This window comes from Lepidochelys kempii, chromosome 28 (assembly GCF_965140285.1).
Source record: "Lepidochelys kempii isolate rLepKem1 chromosome 28, rLepKem1.hap1, whole genome shotgun sequence".
Classification (NCBI taxonomy): Eukaryota; Metazoa; Chordata; order Testudines; family Cheloniidae; genus Lepidochelys; species Lepidochelys kempii.
The window spans coordinates 2915483-2921482 of NC_136407.1; the positions used below are offsets into that span (position 1 = coordinate 2915483).

The following is a 6000-nucleotide window of genomic DNA, read 5'->3' on the forward strand; positions in this document are numbered from 1 at the left end:
GGGAGCAAATACTGATTTATGACACAAGACCCCCCCCCTTGAATTTCCCCCCTCCCCCTATAACCTGGACCCCCCTGTTCATCTGGGACTCGCCATTGCTAATTGAATTCCTCTTCTGTCCCAAACCCCTCCCCGCTCCCCCTGATCGCCCCGGACACTGTCACCCCGGTTCACGCTGCCAGCAGCCGCTCCTGGGCTCTGGGCTCCCGCTCCCCGCTACGGGGCCCAAGACCACTGATTTAGGGGAGCTCTCTCCTCGACCCTCCCCACTTAGTGTGGCGGGGGACAGGCAGCCGCCAGGGGTGTCCTGTACAGGGGTGATCATCTTCCTCCGCACCTCCGGGCGGGATTGGTGGGGAGCAGCCCCCTTTCGGGGAGGGGGGAGCAGCCTCTTTTCAGGGTGGTAAAGGGATCCCAAGTCTCTCCTGAGCTGGGAGATCCCTGCCCCCCATCCCCCAAGGGTACACAGATAGGGGGCACCATGCTTCCCAGCCCCCATCCGCACACCGTGATTCCTGGCGGGGGGGGGCCAGTTTCCAGCAAGGCCCCCCTCCCAGCCCATAATCAGGGAGGTGTTAATGGGCAGCACGTGTCCCCTTCTGCCAGCCGCCTGCGAATTGCAAAGGCCCCTTTGATCTGCCTGCCCCTCCCCCCTCCCTTCCCATTGACACCAGGGGGGAAGGGGCCCGGCGGGGGGTGCGTGTGTGAAGGTGCAAACTTTCCCAAGAGATCCAGCCCCAGCCCCCAGCCCAGCTTCAGCCACCACAGGGTTACATATAGATCTGCATAACACACATCAATATCACAGGGTTACCTGTGTGTGCCCCATAGATCTGTATAATACAGATAAATATCACAGGGTTACCTGTGAGTGCCCCATAGATCTGTATAACGCACATCAATATCACAGGGTTACCTGTGTGTGCCCCATAGATCTGTATAATACAGATAAATATCACAGGGTTACCTGTGCGTGCCCCATAGATCTGTATAATACACATGAATATCACAGGGTTACCTGTGCGTGCCCCATAGATCTGTATAACACACATCAATATCACAGGGTTACCTGTGCATGCCCTATAGATCTGTATAATAGACATCAGTATCACAGGGTTACCTGTGTGTGCCCCACAGATCTGTATAATACATGTCGATATCACAGGGCTACATTGGGCTTGCCCTATAGATCCGTCTGCAATATGTCGATACCACAGAGCTTCATGGGATTTCCCTATATATCCGCATGCTATGCATCAATATAAGAGTTGCAGGGGCCCATGGATCTGGTCAGAGATAATGGGGGAGGGGGCGAGATACCACAGTAAGACGGGCCTGTGGGTCTGATCTGGGGGGCAATGCAAATAGTGTGGCGGGTATGGTTGTGGGAGGGGCAATAGTTGTGGGGCCAGGCAGAAGAGGCCGGTGCAGGAGGCCGGGTGGATTGTGGGGCGAGGGGACACGACAGGGGGCAGAAGCCCTGCAGCACCCCAAGAACGTCACCGGTTCCCCCTCTCCAGGAGAGGACAGCGCGGGTGTGGCAGGACTGGCGTGGGGAGAAAATTCTGGGCTCCTAATGGTCTCTCTGACCCAGCAAAGAAAGACAAGGCCAAACCACTGGCCGGAGGTCGAAACCAGCCCAATTCCCATTGGAAATCGGTGCCAGTTTTACACCGGAACAAACTGCCCCGAGGATGGTGGAGGGTCCATCGCTCGGCAGCCTGGAGACCTTCCGCCAGATGTTTTAGCCCAATCGTTCTCAACCAGGGGTATTTGTACCCCAGGGGTACGCAGAGGTCTTCGGGGGGTCCATCCACTCATCTAGAGATCTGCCTCGTTTTATCACCGACTACATAAAAAGCACGAACAACGTCAGTACCAAGTAAAATGTCACACAGACACGGACTTCAACTCCATGGATCGTCGCGTGGCAATTATCACGACTGTTAACCGTTTAGTATTAGCATCGTTATTCATAAGCCAGAACCGTTAGCCTGAGTCCGACCCGTTCACGTCAGCCTGGGGATGCGGGCCCAGGGCGTGTGTATGGCCGCGACGCGCGCTTGCTCACAACTCGGAAATCAATCGGGCCTCGGCATCCCCGATTTCCAGGGGCCCGGCCCCCTCAACTCCCAGGGCCAGGGCCTCTTCGCGCCCTCCCCCCACCCTGCCCCCTCGGTGTCTCCAGCCTGTCCCGTTGCGCTTCACAGGGTAGTTTAATTAAAGGGTCGGTGGGCAAACCTATTAAAGGCCCCTCTGCCCCACACGCTCAGGGGGAGAGATTAGAGGGGGGGATTAGAGAGCCAGGAGGCAGCACTAATCCCCCGCCACCCCCCAACCTGCCACCCTTGACTGCTCGCTGCATCCAAGCCCCTTTGTGGTGGGGCGGAAGAGAGGGCTGCAGATGCCATCAGGGAACCCTGGCCTCTGCCACGGGGCAATGGGGGGAAGTGGGTCAGACCCAGCCCAACAGGGATTTGTGCCCAGCCCCCGATGTTCTTCTCCCCAGTGTACTTCTCCCCACAACCCCACACGTGGGGATCTATCTATCTATCTATCTACCTATCTATCTATTCCCATCCACCCCCTCTATCTATCTATCTATCTATCTATCTATCTATCTATCTATCTATCTATCTATCTATCTATCTATCTATCTATCCCCATCCACCCCATCTATCTATCTATCTATCTATCTATCTATCTATCTATCTATCTATCTATCTATCTATCTATCTATCTATTCCCATCCACCCCCTCTATCTATCTATCTATCTATCTATCTATCTATCTATCTATCTATCTATCTATCTATCTATCTATCTATCTATCTATCTATCTATTCCCATCCACCCCATCTATCTATCTATCTATCTATCTATCTATCTATCTATCTATCTATCTATCTATCCCCATCCACCCCATCTATCTATCTATCTATCTATCTATCTATCTATCTATCTATCTATCTATCTATCTATCCCCATCCACCCCATCTATCTATCTATCTATCTATCTATCTATCTATCTATCTATCTATCTATCTATCTATCTATCTATCTATCTATTCCCATCCACCCCATCTATCTATCTATATATCCCCACAGTGGTTCTCAACCTTTTGTACTGGTGATCCCTTTCACACAGCAAGCCTCTGAGTGCGACCCCACCCCCTTATAAATTAAAAAAAAAGTTTTTATATATTTAACACCATTATAAACGCTGGATGCAAAGCGAGGTTTGGGGTGGAGGCTGACAGCTCACAACCCACTTGTAATAACCTCACGACCCCCTGAGGGGTCCCAACCCTCAGTCTGAGAACCCCTGCCACACACCCCCTCTATCTAGCTCTCTCCCCATATGCCCCCTCTATCTATCTATCGCTCTATCCCCAGACACCCCCTCTAGCTATCTACCTATCCCCATCCACCCCCTATCTATCTACCTATCCCCATCCAACCTCTATCTATCTATCTATCGCCATACACCCCCTCCCCTCTCCCCATCAGCAGGGTGTCTGCTACACATTGTAATTAGGGATGGCAGGTCTCACTGTCCTATGTGTTATCAATCCGCCTGTATGAACCATCTGCTCAGAGGCTGGTTGGGGCAATGAAAGTTTTGGGCGGCTCACCCCTTCAGGGTGTTGGGGTGGGGTGGGGGTACCAAAAGACAGGGGTCCCCACTGCAGACACATGGTTCTACTGAGATTTGAACTCAGATCACTGGATTCAAAGTCCAGAGTGCTAACCATTACACCATAGAACCCCACCAAATATGGGGATCTACAAGGATAAGGAAGCCCTAGACTGTGTTGGGGGGTGACTTTGGCATTGGGAACACATTCCCATGCCATGAATACTGCTGCGGTCCAGGTTGCCCCACCTCCAAGAAGATCTCTTAGAATTGGGAAAGGTCCAGAGAACAACAATGATTAAGAGCACGGAGCAGCTGAGTAAGGAGAGATGAAAAAGACGGACCGCTCATCTTAGAAAAGAGACGACCCAGGACGGATATGAGAGAGGTCTAGAAAATCATGACTGGGGTGGAGAATGTGACTAATTTAAGGAAGTGTTATTTACCCCTTCACCATAACACATGAACCAGGGGTCACGCGATGAAATGACTAGGTAGCAGGTTTAAAACAAACCTAAGGAGGTATTTCTTCACAGTCAACCTGTGGAACTCCTTGCCAGAGGATGTTGTGATGGCCAACTGTATAACAAAGTTCAAAAAAAGAATTAGATAAGTTCCTGGAAGATAGGTCCATGAATGGCTGTTAGCCAAGAGGTTCAGGGACACAGCTCCATGCTCTGGGTGTCCCTCAACCTCTGACTTCCCCAGATCCACAGGGTCTGGTCTACGCCCCAGGCCCTTGGGAGTGACCCCTTTAGTGCATCAGGATTAGGTGGACCAGATGTCCCATTTTTAAAGGGACACTCCCGTTTTTGTGGACTTTTTGTTATATAGGCGCCCATTACCCCCCACCCCCTGTCCCGTTTTTTCACAGTTCCTCTCTGGTCACCCTAATCAGGATTCAAGGACCCATACCACTCCTGCCATACTTGGAAACTGGGCCTTCAAGCAATTCTCTTTCTCTTTGGCTCCTGGTGTACGTGCGTAGGTTGGTTTGAGCCAGAGCTTAATGACCCATTCATACCACTACAGAGAGTCAGGTGACACAGCACCCACCCCATCCCCACTCTGCCTCTGCAGCAGTTTTTAATTCTTTGAGTGCTGCGCACAGCAGCACAAAGCACAAAGGGAAACTGAGGCACGCATCGGCTTCACCAAAACACTACCAAAGTTCCCACTTTGTCACACCAGGATCCACAGGTTACTAGGCCAGAAGTGGCTGCTGTGAGCATGTAGTCCGACTTCCTAAGGTCCATTTTCCCATCCTTTAATCATTCACGTGGCACTTCTCAGACCTCTCCAATTTATCCACATCCCAACTGTGGATAGGGCCTTGCCTTACGGTCCCGTCTGGGGTGCCATCAATGCTTAATTTGTGCTGCGGCCAGGAGCCCAGCGGTGCTGGGGCTGTGAACTGGCAGTTCACAGCCCCAGCACCTCTGGGCTCCTGGCCAGCAGCTGCTGCCCTCCAGCCGCCAGTGATGCCAACACACAAGTTGCCCAGGGTGCCATTTTCCCTAAGGCTGGCCCTGCTTGTGGCCCTCTGACCTGGATGCATTATTCCCGCCGTGGTGGCACCCAGGCCACTAAGAGTTGTTTGATCCGACCAGGGCTGTGCATAGGATCGGGCAGTGGATAATTGCTGGGGGCACACGGTGTCTGAGCTGCGTTGTGCTGTGGATCACTGTCCTTTATTGTCTTCAACGCTAGGCTGGGGCCAGCCCCTGGCAAAGCACCCCAGGGTGAGCCGCACCCTGGTAGGACAGTCATTACCAATGCTTTGGACGGCTTTACAGTCAGCTGGTTCCATGGTGTAATGGTTAGCACTCTGGACTCTGAATCCAGCGATCCGAGTTCAAATCTCGGTGGAACCTGGGCTCCAAGGCTTCCGTTTTAAGAGTTGATCTTTCCTCGCTTTTGGTGCAAACTTTTCTTTGAGCGTTTTACTTCCAGGAGCCACTAAAGTTCCCTGCCTCACGCTTCTGATCGCTTTTCTTTGCTCCCCTGTCTTTTCATTTTCCTTTCGCTTTTTATCTCACATGCAACAGCAGGTACACACAAGGGGCCTACATCCGAAAGTGATGGATAGGTTAGAAATAGACAGGTAAGATCCCATCAGAAATAGACAGGTGCTAAGAAAGAAAGAAAGAAAGAAAGAAAGAAAGAAAGAAAGAAAGAAAGAAAGAAAGAAAGAAAGAATAGATAGATAGATAGATAGATAGATAGATAGATAGATAGATAGATAGATAGATAGATAGATAGATAGATAGATGGAGGGTGTGGATGGGGATAGATAGATAGAGAGATAGATAGATGGAGGGTGTGGATGGGGATAGATAGATAGAGAGATAGAGGGCTGGATGG

The 6000-nt window shown here is 51.4% G+C and overlaps 2 non-coding genes across 2 annotated transcripts; one reads left to right on the plus strand and one right to left on the minus strand.

The window, feature by feature from the left end:
• Nucleotides 1-3696: 3696 nt before the first annotated feature.
• On the minus strand, nucleotides 3697-3768 carry TRNAQ-UUG (transfer RNA glutamine (anticodon UUG)). The gene has a single exon. It is a non-coding gene; the product is annotated as a tRNA-Gln (tRNA).
• A 1670-nt stretch (nucleotides 3769-5438) lies between these two features.
• On the plus strand, nucleotides 5439-5510 carry TRNAQ-CUG (transfer RNA glutamine (anticodon CUG)). The gene has a single exon. It is a non-coding gene; the product is annotated as a tRNA-Gln (tRNA).
• The last annotated feature ends 490 nt before the right edge of the window (nucleotides 5511-6000 follow it).